General features: G+C 43.7%; 1 protein-coding gene across 13 annotated transcripts in view; it reads left to right on the plus strand.

Moving 5' to 3' along the window:
* The first annotated feature begins 3600 nt into the window (after positions 1-3600).
* The window catches only part of PTK2 (protein tyrosine kinase 2), a 151238-nt gene continuing 140490 nt past the window's right edge, over positions 3601-14348 (plus strand). For 8 of the 13 annotated variants that reach the window (XM_085539296.1, XM_085539291.1, XM_085539293.1 and 5 more), the window contains exon 1: positions 3601-3795. The gene's annotated coding sequence lies outside the window, so the exon portion shown is untranslated. Of the gene's footprint in view, positions 3796-3876; positions 4167-8563; positions 8696-14348 lie in introns of those variants that run through there. The other 5 variants (XM_085539299.1, XM_085539298.1, XM_085539301.1 and 2 more) reach the window with 5 other exon arrangements.

A 14348-nucleotide genomic window follows, 5' to 3' on the forward strand; every position in this document is an offset into this window, starting at 1 on the left:
GACTTAAAAAGGGATAGTCTCATTTCCATCTACCAGTAACCTCCATGGAGATAGAGATGGGAAGAAAACTATTTTACTCTTCTATAAAAAAAAAAAGTCAAGAATTAGAAGAAAAGAATCTTAAAAGACCAGGGTGTGAGTCACATCTCGTAAAAGGTTACCTCTGTAAAGATTTAGGCTAATTACTCGGGCTTTCCAGTAGTCAATTGAGAAAAATAGATACAATCTGAGAGCAATTCATTATTTTCTTGGTAGGTGGAACCCATGAACTTCTGAAGTCTCTCAGGAGCCTCACTCAAAGGCAGTGAGTTTGAATGAGAAATTGGAGTTAAGAGGGGGAAAAACAGAGATCTCAAACTGGTGATGCTTTATGGTCCATATAGAAACAGTGACTATCATCGTACTCATGTTCATGAATCTGTGCTGAAGTTTTTAGTCTGGATAACTATGTAACCAGTCATCAGACATACACTTGAACACACAGCTCCCCTCTCTCAGTTGAGAGTTTCAATCATCAGCTTTTATATAACTTCCTCTACGTTTGACTAACAATTGTATTCTGTAACGTGAGCAAGATTTCCCAGCAAGTGTTTTATCAGAGTGCTGCGCTGCTGAAGGCTTCTGTTCTCATAAGCTTTTTGCTGGTGAAAAAAAGCAACAAGAAACCAGCACCAAAAAGAATAATCTCAACAGCGCTCTAAACTAAGACATTTTCAGGAATTGGTAGAAAGCATCAATGTGATTTATAATTTCAGGTTTGCCTTCAACTTATTTAAACCAGTGGGAAAACTCCCAAGGACTTGAGAGAGCACACTTCTTTTTCACGTGAAAAAGATTCAGCAGAAACAGAAGAATTAGGCTTTCTGTTCTAAAATTGCTCTGGCTTTACTCTGTCTGCTCTGTAAATCAGACACATATCTTTTAGGAGCTTTCTTGTCTGTAAAATCAGGAGAAATGGTACATTGATGCTTACCAGAGAACCTGCGGGAGATAAAGTTGTAAGTCATTATAAAGCTTTAAGTCAATATTTATTAGAGAAAATTGATTTAGAAAGGTATCTAAAACAAGAATATTTATTAAATGCATGTTTATCAAAAGGACAGGATATATTATTTTTCATACAATTATTGCTACTATCTTACCAAAGGACACAGCCCTGGAGAGGAGCTAAATGCTTTCAGGCCGGTTCACTCAGTAAATGTGTGAGTTGGGGAACTCAAATATTGTCTCAGTTTTCCACAACATCTTCTTCACATCTTCCTATGTTTGTTCAGAGGCACTTTGACATCTTTGGACAAAGGCTGAGACAAAGGAGAAACAATGAGTATTTGGGATCAAATGCTTGAACAAGTCATTTAACGTAATTCCCTATCACCACATCATAAAAATGCATAAAGCTCCATTTTCTCTTTCCAGTATTACACCTCCCCTCCCTTCCCTTCATATTACATAGAAAACATTGTGCTGTTTTTACTCGTGTATTTCCTCCCATTTTTCTCTATCGCTGTCCTCAAGAGTATTCTATTTTTGCCTGCATGTGACTGTGAACATCCTCCTTATTGAAAGCCTCCCAACATTCTGTCATCAGTAATTTTAATTAGCACTTTTCTACCTTTTCTGGCAGGAGCATCAATACTGATCCTCAGACCAATAATTATAAAATAACTGAAATCATTTCTCCTTCCTTCCCCTATTTCTGCAGGGCGATCCAGCTTCAGTTGAAAGAGTGTATTTGCTATCAGGTCTAGCCTACAAGTCTGCTGGGGAAAGAGCTCCCAGGAGCCTGACAGAGACATGTACAAACCTTCTGGGCTAAGGAAGTCGGTGAGTCTCCCACTTTATTTCTATATATATATTTCTTTTAACCCATATATATTTTTTCTAATAGCCCAGTTCTTTTACAAAAGGTAGACACCTTTTATACCTGTGATTAAAAGACAGTTTCTAGGTATGCTGTTGCAATCTTAAAATCATTAAGATTGGAAAAGACCTTCAAGGTCATCACGTCCAGCCATTGATTAACACTACCAGGGAGGTTCAGGTTGGATATCAGGAACAGGTTCTTCACCAAGAGGTTGGTCAGACATTGGAACAGGGTAGTGGTCATGGCACTGAGCTTGCTTGAGTTCAAGTAGCATCTGGACAATGCACTCAGACATACACTCTCACTTTTGGGTTGTCCTGTGTAGAGTCTGGAGTTGGACTCGATCTATGTGGATCCCTTCCAACTCAGGTTATTCTATGATGATGTGATCCTTATGGGTCCCTTCCAAGTTGGGATATTCTATGATTCTACCAAGTCCATCACTAAACCATGTCTCTCAATGCCACATCCATACTTCTGTTCAATACCCCCAGGGATGGTGACTCCACCATCTCTGGGCAGCCTGTCCCAATCAGAGAATCACTGTAGTTGAAAAAGACTTCTAAGATGAAGTCTAAACATCATCTCATTACCACTATACCTACTAAACCGAGTCTGTCACTGCTACATCTACATGTTTCTTGGACACCTCCAGGGTTGGTGACTCCACCACTGTCTGTTCCAATACATTATCACTCATTCTGAGATTTTTTTTACCTAATATCCAACCTGAACCTCCCCTGGGGCAACTTCAGGCCATTATGTGATCGTCATTATCTTTTCTCAGGTGGGAAGTGATAGGACACATGGAAACTGTCTCATAAAGCTCATAGAAAGAGTGGTAAAGCATTGGAACAGGTGGTGCTGGAGTCACCAGCTCTAGAGGTGTTCAAGGTACACGGAGATGTGGCACTGAGGGCCACAGATAGTGCGCATAGGGGGGATCACAGAATCAGAGAATGACCCGGGTTGGAAGGGACCTCAAGGATCATGTAGTTCCAACCCCCCTGCCTGGCAGGGCCACCAAACATACACATTTACTAGATCAGGTTGCCCAGGGCTCCATCCAACCTGGTCTTGAACACCTCCAAGGACGGGGCATCCACAATCTCCCTGAGCAGCCTGTTCCAGGGCCTAACCACTCTCCTAGTGAAGAACTTCCCCCTAACATCCAACCTAAATCTTTCCTCTTTTAACTTAAAACCATTTCCCCTAGTCCTGCTATTGTCAGCCCTTTCCAAGAGTTTAGGGAGTAAGTTCCCTTCAGGTACTGAAAGGCTGCCGTGAGGTCACCTTGCAACCTTCTCTTCTCCAGGCTGAACAAACCCAACTCCCTCAGCCTGTCCTCATAGGGGAGGTGCTCCAGCCCCCTGATCATCTTCCTGTCCCTCCTCTGGACCCTTTCCAAAATCTCCATGTCTTTTTTGTACTGAGGGCTCCACACCTGGACACAGTACAACAGATGGGGCCTCACAAGATCAGAGTAGAGAGGGACAATCACCTCCCTATCCCTGCTGACCACCCCTCTCCTAATGGAGAGCACCTGAGGTGGCGACCAACGTCTCCACCACCTGAGGCGGCTGCGCAGGCGGGGCGGGAGCTCCCACCTCCTCAGTGCGAGGGGCGGCAGCCTGACCCGCCTCCCTCCTCCTCCCCCCTCGCAGCCATGTTAGTGCGGGGAGAGAGGGAGGGAGAGGGCAGCGCATCCCATGGTGCAGCGCGCCGGGAGGGAGGGCGGGGGAGCGGCCTGGAGTGGCTGGGGAGGCGGGCAGGGAAACGGGGGAGCGAGCGAGGAACGGAGAGAGGAAGGAAGGAAGGAAAGCGAGCAGCCGTCTGCCCTGCTCACCGAGCTGAGACACCGAGCGGCATCACATCACATCACGGCTTCACCCATCGCCGGGCTGGGACAGGGGGCGGCTGCCCGCAGAGCGGTGAGTGTGTGAGGAGGGGGCTCTGAGGAGCGGCCCCCACTTACATAACGGGGAGGGGGCGTCCCTGAGGGAGGTTGGGCTGGGGGAGGGGAGGGGCGGGTAGCGGGTTTCCTTCTATCCCCCCCACACACACACATCTCCTCGGGGTACGGCTGTGAGGGGGGGATACGGGCAGAGCCGTGCTGGGAGGCCACGGCTGGAAGGGGAAGGGGAGCTGCGGCCGTGCTGCATCTCGCCGGCCTCCCATAGAATCACAGAATGAGCCGGGTTGGAAGGAACCTCAAGGATCATGTAGTTCCCTCCCGGCCTCCCCTCACTGCTGCCCGGGGACGGTCCCACCGGATGTGGAGCGGAGCGGGACGGTCCGTCAAGTAAACAAAGGGGAAAGGGAAAGGGAAGGGGAAGGGGAGGGGGGTCCTCCTGCTGCTTTGCCCCTTCCCCCTGCTGCTGCTTTGCCCCCTTCCTCCTCCTTTATACCCTTTTTTCTCTAGCTGGAGGACTGGAGCTCACTGTAGCGCTTCAGTGCGAGCCGGCTGGCAGTCGGGCTGATTGAAATGCTTTGAAGGCAGAGTTTTTACCCTGCAGGCCCCAGAACCGCTGTTTGACTCGGCAGTGTCAGCCCGCAGCTCCGTTTTTGATGGGAATAATAGCGGTGCTGTAGCAAATGTGTCAAACAAAAAGTTCGCTTGAAAGGGGAAGCGCTCGGGGATTCCTGCCGAAGTAAATGGGATTTCAGTGTGTTAGCTTAAAAATGGTGTTGCGATGCCCCCCTTAAAAATTCAGGTTATTTCGGTTTTTCTATATGGTTTTTATATTTGTGTGTGTATGTATTGTAATTGGAAAAGCCCTGCGTTCCTTCCAGCTAATCTGCCGTTAGCATCTCTGCTTTTATTAAACCTGGGTTAGGTCAAGAACACAGCTGGGTGGGGGCCAGAAAATGGAGTTACACGGCTATTCAGAACAGCCTGTTATCTTACTGATGTTGTCCATGTCCGAAATTGCCCCGCTTCCTTTCTCCACCCATCTCCTTTCTGATTCCGTTTACAATCAGGCTGTGTTATCCACCACGTTTCTGTGTCCGAACACCTTTTGCTCCTCTGGTGTGGTTTGTAGGGTGAGGGCCTTCGGGTTTCTTGACGTGAGGTTGATAGCAGAAATTCTGTCGAGTACGTGTAATTAATAAATTTAATGGGCATAAAATCCTGGGGTATTACTAAGAACAAAAAAAGAAAAGGGAGGAGGCATTTCTTTAGTTGCTGTTGTTTTCTCTCTGAGGACTGTGCACTCTTGAGTAGCTTTTTTATCAGTAGCCAGAAGTTAATCTGTACTATTACGTTTTAAATCCAGTATTTGTAGGTTGATGTTGAGCTCAGATTGATGCTCGCGTTGGTTGACCTTTTGTTTCTATACAAAGGGTACAATGTACACATGAAAGGAAGATGGGATGATACTTTTTTCTGTCAGTAGCTCTAAGCTTTATTCAGCCTCGGGTATTAATAAAGCGTGTGTGGTTGACATAGCAATCAACTGGTAGCGTCGGCACTGGAGCGCCTCATCCAGAAATGAATATTCTTAGAGCATCTCTCTGCTGTCTTGAGGGTGTGATTTGCTTCAAGAGCTTTAAGAAGAGTCGTAATTTCTAAAGATCTGATGTGGTGATGCAACTTCTCTTCAAAGCGATTGCACGCTGTTGAGAGGGCTTTCTTAAATATAATGGTTTACCACATTATGACTAATACTCGAAAGGGGGAAACCTTGGTTTTGTGAATACCACTAAGCTCGTACGTATTCAGGGGGATTAGGAGAAGAGAGAAGCAGCGGTTCTTTTTGAAGATGAAGTACTAAACCAAGTAGGTCTGATGGTTTAGCGGATTAATTTCTGTTCGTAATTGACTGTTCTTATTGTTTTTGTTCAGTATTGATCAGTATTTTCTGAGTCGTTCACTGTGGTCTGCAGTTATTATAGACTCACCAAGGTTGGAAAGGTCCTCCAAGATCATTTAGTCCAACTACCGCCGGTATTTCCAACTGATGATAACAACGTTCTCATTCCGTACAGCTGTCACAGAAAATACAGTTGTGTGACTCTTACCTCCATCAGGTGAGGTTCCCTGACACTGTTTTCCCCCTTATGTCATGTAAGTGTAATTCTAATGATCTGTACACCACTACTGAGTACTTTGGATGTGAAGGTTGCAGCTATAGGTCAGTATTTAACATCTACAACAAACAATTTCTTACTGTATCGTTGCCCTCTTGTATGGAGTGGCAGCAGAAATGGAGTCTCATGATTCGGGTATGGTTGATGTTTAGGACATTGTGATGTCCCTTGTGCTCTACCACAGTATTTATACATGTGTTCAGACAGTGGTTGATGGGCGATGACGAGGACCTGCTGAAGAATGTGGTTAATTAGGATCTGAACCTCAGGCTTTGCACTGTGGATTTCTCTTTCCCCAGTAGGTTTGTGTTCTTTCTACCATGAAAACTCCCTAAGTTAGTTCACTCTTAGCTCAGCGTTTAATGTTTCAGACTGGGAAGTGTGCCTTACTACAAGGCTGTCTTTTGAGTGATACGCCTTGAAGAGAGTGGTTTTGTATTTAAAAAGTAAGCCAGGTAGCTTGGTTTGACATTCCTCACTTGTAGGAAAGCAGACCTGGGAGAAACAGTTTTAATTACCCCGTGGGTTGTGCTGCAGGGTGTTTTAACTGCTAATGCTTGCAAGGTGTGTTCTGAAAGCTCTATCATGTGTCACGTCCCTCCATCCAACAGCATTAGGGATCTTATGTGTGGAAGAAATGCTGTCAGAGCTTTGCTGGAGGTGGGATGAGACTGAAACCTGCTGCTCTTTGGCTCTGGCAGAAATGGGGAACAGTTTTTGGAATCTGGCTTACAAAGTTTGGTAGCCATTTCCAACAGGTAAAAATTGGAATGGAAGAGGTAAATAAGGAAAGGTGAATGGCGCAGGCTTTGTTAGAGAACGTTTTTCTCTTATGTTGACCTTTAATGTGAGTCCTTCTAAATTCCAGTCAGATATGCAGCAATCCACAGTAGAACTGTTAAAACTTCCAGCTTCTCCTATATTGGATTCCCTTTGTTTGCTGTGACTCAAAGGTTGGTTTCCCCTCTAATGCTGTTTGTTGTTTTACCTGTTCTTCTGTTTCTTTTTCTGTGCTTGGTACCAGAAATACAAACTGTTCCATAGATTCCTGCTTACTGAAGTATTGCTTCTTTGTTTTCACTGCGAAGGGGAACTGAGTAACTCCAGCTCTGTTCTGTTTTGCTGCAGGGTTCCAGCTTCATACGGTGTAATAAAGGTCAGTTTAGAGCTTAATCCTTAAGATGAATCTTGGCTCTTTCCCCCGTTGGAACTGTAATTCAACTCATTTCAAGACCCTGGGCTAATTTCCTTCCTGCTAATCACAAGCACATAAGCAAACGGTGTGCATCGGTTGTCCTGGAGACAGCGGTAGGAGATCACTTGCTCTTCAATGCTGTCATTCCAGGTGTGCTGATGAAACAGTAAACTGAAAGACAGTGTATGTGTGAGCTCCTTCAAAGTGAGACCCTTCTCATGCTGATTGCATGGTCTGAGTGATAGAGCCAAAGCTGGTGGGTACACTAAGAAAGAGGTCAGAGGGCTCTACCGACTGCTCGCTGCTTCCTGCTGCCGCTTGGGTTTCTTTTCATTGTTTGCCTTCACATGAAAACGTGCAATTCCTGCTTTTGTTTCAATTTGTTTTGGGGGAGGGGAGAGGGAGCACACCATTCCAAGCTATTAAATGTCTTCGGAAGGCAGAGATCGTTTTACTTTTAGTCCCGTTAAAGTTCCTGGGAAGGATTAGAACCGGCAGATGTTTGTTATTTCTTTTTCCTTTTCTTTTTTGACCATAGGAAGGAGGAGCTCCTGTTCTTTCCTGTTTCCTCGCTGCTAGGATAGCAAATAATTGGATTGCAGGGAAGTAGCAGGAGGCTAATTTAGCAGAAGCTCAAAAAATGAACTAACTCAATATGTTTCTTACATTTGAGTGCACCTCTTTATCCAGGGGCCCAGCTTTTTCCGTGACCTTTTCTTAGTGCTGCAAAGTGCTTTCTGATGTAAGCGGTAAGAGTCATCCGCATTTAGTACTTATTTCTTAAAGATGCTTCAAGTAAATAGATTCAGCATTACTGCTAACAAAAGAATGAAGCACTGATGGTGCTAATAACAGACTTCTTACACACCCCAGTGACTGAGTTGTGCTCAGCATTGGGGGTTGTTGTCAGTCAGTGCCAGTTTCAATCCATGGGCTTTATGATCTGTGGTAATGCTGACAGGTGTGTTCACGGTGCCCTGTGGCACTGGGAGCCAGAAATTGTGAGCACCTTTAAGAGGTAACTTGTTACTGATTTGAAGAGAACTAAAAATTAATCCTTTCCTAAAACACGGAGCTCAAGAATGTAATCTGCTGCCACTCTCGTGTCTTTACAATGAATGTTCATGATGTCGTGAGTGGTTGTAATCTTTCTATCCTTTGTGGTTTTCTTCAGAATGTTGGACTTGTTTCCGCCTACTGTTTCTCTAGTGAAGGTTGATGCATAAAAGAGAAAATTTCAGGTAGTGTGAAGTGGAGAGCAGTTCTTTTTTCATTCTGTCCAGCTAACCGGGCTGTTTCCCAGCTTTTATTTCTCCTATTTCTAGATGCTTTTCTTTAGGCAGAAATTCCTCTTGTTTGTGGCTGAGTGCTCTTGTGATTCATTCATGCCTTTATTTTCCCTTGGATTTTAGCTGCCTCCTTCATCCTGTTTCCTCTTCTTCCTCGGTGCTCTTCGTAGTAGAAGCTGTTTCAAGGCGAGGATATTTCTTCATAACAGATCTGACAACCTGGGCAGTAGCATACAAAAGAAATATGCTCAGCAGGTACCTTGAACTTAATATTGATAAAGAGTTGCTTGAACTTAATATTGATAAAGAGTCAACTGTACTACTTTCATTTTGTATGAGTCCTTATCTCCCTTTCTTCACACCTCCCCCAGCGGTTCCAGAGCTCCACTGAGGTATTGTTGTACTTCTGTTGTGATGCTGCAGTTTTTGCTAACTGCTGGTGGGAAGAGATGGCAAACACTGATACAACCACAGGGCTGGAAGTCAGGAGGCAAGAATTTTATTTCTGCCTCTTCTGTAGCTTATATATATTTTTTTCTATCTGATGCTGGTTGAACTGATTTCTTTGCTATGCTCAGGCTTTGAGTACCAGTGTATAAACACATGGCAGTTCTGAAGTGCTCGCTGTAAGAGGAGCCACTCACAGGGAAAAGCAGGAAACATGTTGGGTAAATCTGTTCATTTAAGGTGCTGCTTGGAAGGAACCTTGCCATGGCTATCTCAATTAATTCATGTTTGTCAGCGTGTGTGTGAACCTTTCACAATGCTTGACTTATTCAGTAAATGCAAATGTACTTCTAAAATGCATTCACTTTTAATTTAGCTAGTAGGAACAAAAGCATCTTGACAATACTTGTATGGGGGAAAAAAGCCATAGGTTGGAGGGTTTTAATTTTTAAGTTCTGTATTTCTAGAGTATGTATTATGCAAGACAGTTCTAAAAAGTGATGAAATTAAACAGTAGTTTTCTATCACCAGCCTTCATCTGGGAAACTCTTGCGTGCTGCTGACATGTGAGTTTCTGTTGCTGGCAGTGAAGTTTTTGCATATGTTACAAACCAGTTTCTTTTCTTCATTTAACAGCACAATTACAGGAATGCCGTTGATAAATGGAGAAGCAACTTTGAATTTGATCAGTTCTCATTTTCTATTTCAGGCTTAAGCCCTGTATGCCAGAAGTTTCTAGATCCTGATTGGTTTATTAACCATCTTGTTCTAGTTTCCAAAAATCAGCTTATTTTCTGCACTTTTTTTGGTGCTTTTTGTCTCTGCAGCCTTCTTGCTTAGTTTAGAGCATTTGCAATGTTGTTTGCTCAAATGTGCACTTCAAAGATGCTTTTCAAGGTTTGCAAACGCTGAGTAAGCTTGGATGTGCGTGGAGTTGGTTGCTGATGGCTCAGTGTGGTTAACCTTGCGATGTTGCAAAGAAGTCTATCTCCTATGCGTGCTGTGTTGGGGGTAAATACTTGGAATCATTACAGTTGGAAAATACTGCTGAGGCCATCAAGTCTAACCAACAACCCATCAGCACCTTGCTGAGTATTGCCAGGGTTTGGTTAGAATGCTGCACTCATTTGTGGTGCTGTCCAACCAGAAAAGGTTTTTCTCTCTTTGGGATGCTTTCAGGAACTGGTCAGATACCTGAAGTGTACTATGCATGAGAATTGAACAGGTTAAGGTGCTGATATTTTATCTCCTTGTAATCTTACTCATGTGTGTTGGTCTACTTAGGAGAAGGGAGATGATAAGGACTGGTGAGGGCTAAAACGAGATTGTTTACTTAAACAGGAAGTCTTGAAGTATTGTGCTACTTCTAATGTGAAGAGTAATTGAGTGTTGAAATAGATTGGGAGTGGTTCTCTTCACTGACAGTCTTTCAGAACCAGTTAGTTATCTGTCAGAAGGGAGATGCTGTTTGTCCCTATCTCAGGAGTGCCACATTCACTGAATGGCCTTGTGAGTTGTATCCACCTAATTTGGGGGATGTTAATAGGTGAAGATCATTGCTTTTCAGCTTTACACATATAGCGTAGCTCACAGTCACCCCAGCAGCTCTCTGAGCGAGTCCTGTCCTGATACTTTGCAGTTCTGGTGTAAATCTGTTGCAGGCAAAGCACCTTGTGTTTGGTTTGTGGTGTGTTCCTTCAGTTACATCTAAAAAGCTCAGGAAGGTCCTTGCCGTAAGTAAAGTTGTCATGCTCTTCTACAGATACAGATATTACTTGAACATGATTGGAAAACCTGAGTTCAAAACTGCTTACTGGTACTGAAGCAACTCATTTTGTTGCTATTTGGTTGTACCTTCATAAATTTAATTACAGAATACATGCCAAGCTGCTAAGCTGCATGAGCAAGTCACTAAAATGGCCTTTGACAAGGTAATATTGATATAATGAGTATATTTCATCGCATGGTAATCTAATATTCATTTCAGATTTAAGTGTTGTGGAACGGCCTGGGTTGAAAAGGACCACAATGATCATCCAGTTTCAACCCCCCTGCTTTGTGCAGGGTCACCAGCCACCAGACCAGGCTGCCCAGAGCCACATCCAGCCTGGCCTTGAATGCCTCCATGGATGGGGTATTCACAGCCTCCTTGGGCAACCTGTTCCAGTGCGTCACCACCCTCTGTGTGAAAAACTTCCTCCTGGAGCCTTCTTTTCTCCAAACTAAACAAGCCCAGTTCCCTCAGCCTTTCTTCATAATGTAGACTTCATGTAGGCTTCTTGCTTAGTGATGCATTTGAATGTTGTATGGTTTGGGGGGAGATAAGATAATCCCTTCCAGGGAGTTCAGTAGTGTATGTTTTAGTGCTGATGTACGAAAATTCTGCTGGTTATGTGAACTGGGCATTAGTATATCATGAAAAAGCAATTTCCAGAAGCAAATAACGTTCCTTCTATCTTGCATATTATATGGGTTTCTTTTTTTTTGGTATAGATGAAGGATTGATGTTGGCAAGAGAAATGGAGGAGGAAGCACATGGCACTGGTTTCTATTGTGGGAACATTCTGACTCTTAATGCTTTGTGAATATTCAGTTGAGTTAATTACTCGTATTTCTTAGGTTACAGAAGGAAACAAAAATAACGCAGCCAGTGCCTCTGTAAAACTTAGTCCAACAGTGGTGCGGAGTCGAAGCACCAAATCTACTTACCTCCATCTGCTCCCCAGCATTTGTCAGCATTTGTTTTTATAAGAAACTGAGTGTTGGCTTTCGGCATTTCATTACCTTGTTGCCTCAAGTTCATTGCATACATGATAGAGATCCACTCGGTTGTTTATTAAGGAGATTAGATGGCATCAAAAGGAAGAGGTGTACACCAAGGGAAATTAATCCTCCAACGGGGATTTAAAGGAAAGTTGATTTGTGTCTTAGGCTACCAAGCCTTACTTAATTCAGCCTTTAGTAAGAGGGGGAAGAGTTGGTTTGTGTAATGGAGGTGCTGCTTGTCTCGTGCTGTTTCAGTGCTTTCAACAGCTACAGCTTTATGCTTTGCTCTGTTATCAGTGAAAGGGGTTATTTGTAGGACAGGAGTGTGTATCACCAGCTTCGTTTTACAACAGGATCAGTTTTTTCTTCCCTTAAAGCAAGCAAAATGCTTCAATTGCTTCATAATCTAAGGAAAAATATAGATCGCAGGAGCTTCTGTCCCTAGGAAACTATTTCTGGAGTTATGTAATGTATTCAGATATGCTTGTTTGAAGAAAAATGGGAATTGCATTGATGTTCTTCCTTTCAAGTCTTCGTTACACTCCTGTTGAAAAAGGCATTGCATGGCAGTGTTTCCAAGGGGCAATGGGATTGTTGGTCATACCATAGCAAGCAAAAGGTCGCAGAGTGGAAGCACGGGAAGGTAAGAGACTGCAGCAATTTAGGAGAATAAATGTGCATAAAGTACATTTGCTTTAATACCTTGCTGCTGAAGCTGGTAAAAGCAAAGTAAGGCGAGACCTTGTGGCTTGCAAAGTTGAGGTCAATGGTGGAAAGTCATGGTGAAAGCAGTGAGTCGTGACTGATCATCTGAAGCACAGGCAGCATGAAAAAGAGGAAGGTAAGGGGACTGCAGAGACCACATGCATTTAACATTAGAGCGTAGTGCCAACTTGTCACCTGAAACATGGCACCTTCTTGGTTTTTAGCCTGCTTTACCACAGTTCCAAGTATTGTTATGGTCAGAGTGTTGAAGTTGTTCTGCAGAGCTGGTGGTGGTTAGGCTGAATGGCTGTGTTGTATCTATGCCTTGTGCTGATGCACTCAGGGTGTGCATTTGGCTTCAATGTGTCTGTTTCAAACTCTGTTTTAATGATCAGGTTCTTCTGGTGTCCGAGTCATTGAGCAGCAGTAAGGACAAGCCAGTGTTTTTATACCAACTGTCTGAAAACTTCTTGAGATTGCTTCTTCTTCACAACCTTGTATCACTGTGTAGAGTTGGTGGGTGCTGTGTTCAGTGCGGCCCTGACTGTTACAGAACATTCCTTGAAGTCTTTGTGTCATTTATTCATCATAGAATCATCATGGAATGGCTTGGGTTGGAAGAGACTTCATTAGGCTCATGCAGGCCCACCTTCTGAACATGTCGAGGTCTCTCTGGATGGCATCCCTTCCCATTCATGTCAGCTACACCATTCGGCATCATTATTGATGTCATCAGCAAACTTAGGGTGCACTCAAGCCTGTAGTTGATGAGCATGTTGAAGAGCAGAGGTCCCAAGGCAGACCACTGGGGGACACCACTCATCTCCAGCCTCCACCTGGATACAGTGCTACTCACTGCAAATCTCTGTGTATGGCTTTACAACCAATACCTTATCACTCTCAAATCCATTTCTCTCCAGTTCAGAGATAAGGATGTTGTAGGGGGGGGGGACCGTGTCAAAGGCCTTGCATGAGTCCAGGCAGATAACACTGACTGCCTTCCCTTTGTCCACCAAAGTCTTTGCTTCATTGCTGAATACCACCAAATAAAAATCTTGCACAATAGCGAAAGTTGCACTACTTGGCAGTTCATAGATAGAAGGTAGAGGTGAATAAAACTGATGCTTCTGGACAGTAATGGTGCAGCTTTGGCTTTGTAGGGCTTGAGGTGGTCATCCGTTATATGGAAATGGTGTTGTGGGTCAGAGAGGGGGAAACGTGTGAAGAAGAGATAAATAGAGAGATGAGAAAAGAGTAATGAGAGTAAATGTCCTTCAAGAATATGATCAAAGAGCATTTAGGCACTAAAATACAAGGAAGCTGAGAACGTTCTGTGCCTAAAATATACTTAGTGTTTGTTTTCTTGGATGCTTGTCACTAGTTTGTCTTGAAAGGTCTGAGTGTTAAAGATCTCTAACAAGAGGGGGAGGCTGGCAGTCTAAAAACAGTTTCAAGCAGTGTGCTTGGAGGTTTAGATCTCCAGGTAAGATGTTTATCTTTTAATTAAAGAAGTAAGTAGAATTAGGGGTGATTCTGAAGAGGAAAATAAGGAGGTCATAGATAAAAGTGAGTTTAAAAAAGGAAAGATAAGACAGATAACGCCAGAGGGAATGGATACTCATGGCTAGTTGGGAAAAGTATAAAGAAGAATAATTTCCAGCAGGAGGGAGGGGAAAAAGAAGGCGTATTAAACATTTAAATATTGTCACCTCTTGTGTTCCAGAGTCAACCAGTCAGCTGTAGTGACCCATGGAGATAGATAAATCTTGGGGAATGTGCTTGGGAATTGCTCTCAGTGAAGGGGAGATGAAATAACCCTGTGTTGGGATCACCTCTGACTGCCTCACGCTCTTTACAGTTGGTAGTAAAGCAAAGGGTTTTTTGATCTGTGTTCTAGGGATGCTTTACAACATCAAATGAGTGCAGTGTTTGTGTGCTGAATTTTACACGCATGGGTAGTTATATAGAAAATCAGTAGGATAACTAGTGG

Source organism: Coturnix japonica, chromosome 2 (assembly GCF_054131305.1).
Source record: "Coturnix japonica strain WE chromosome 2, WE-NBRP24, whole genome shotgun sequence".
Classification (NCBI taxonomy): domain Eukaryota; kingdom Metazoa; phylum Chordata; class Aves; order Galliformes; family Phasianidae; genus Coturnix; species Coturnix japonica.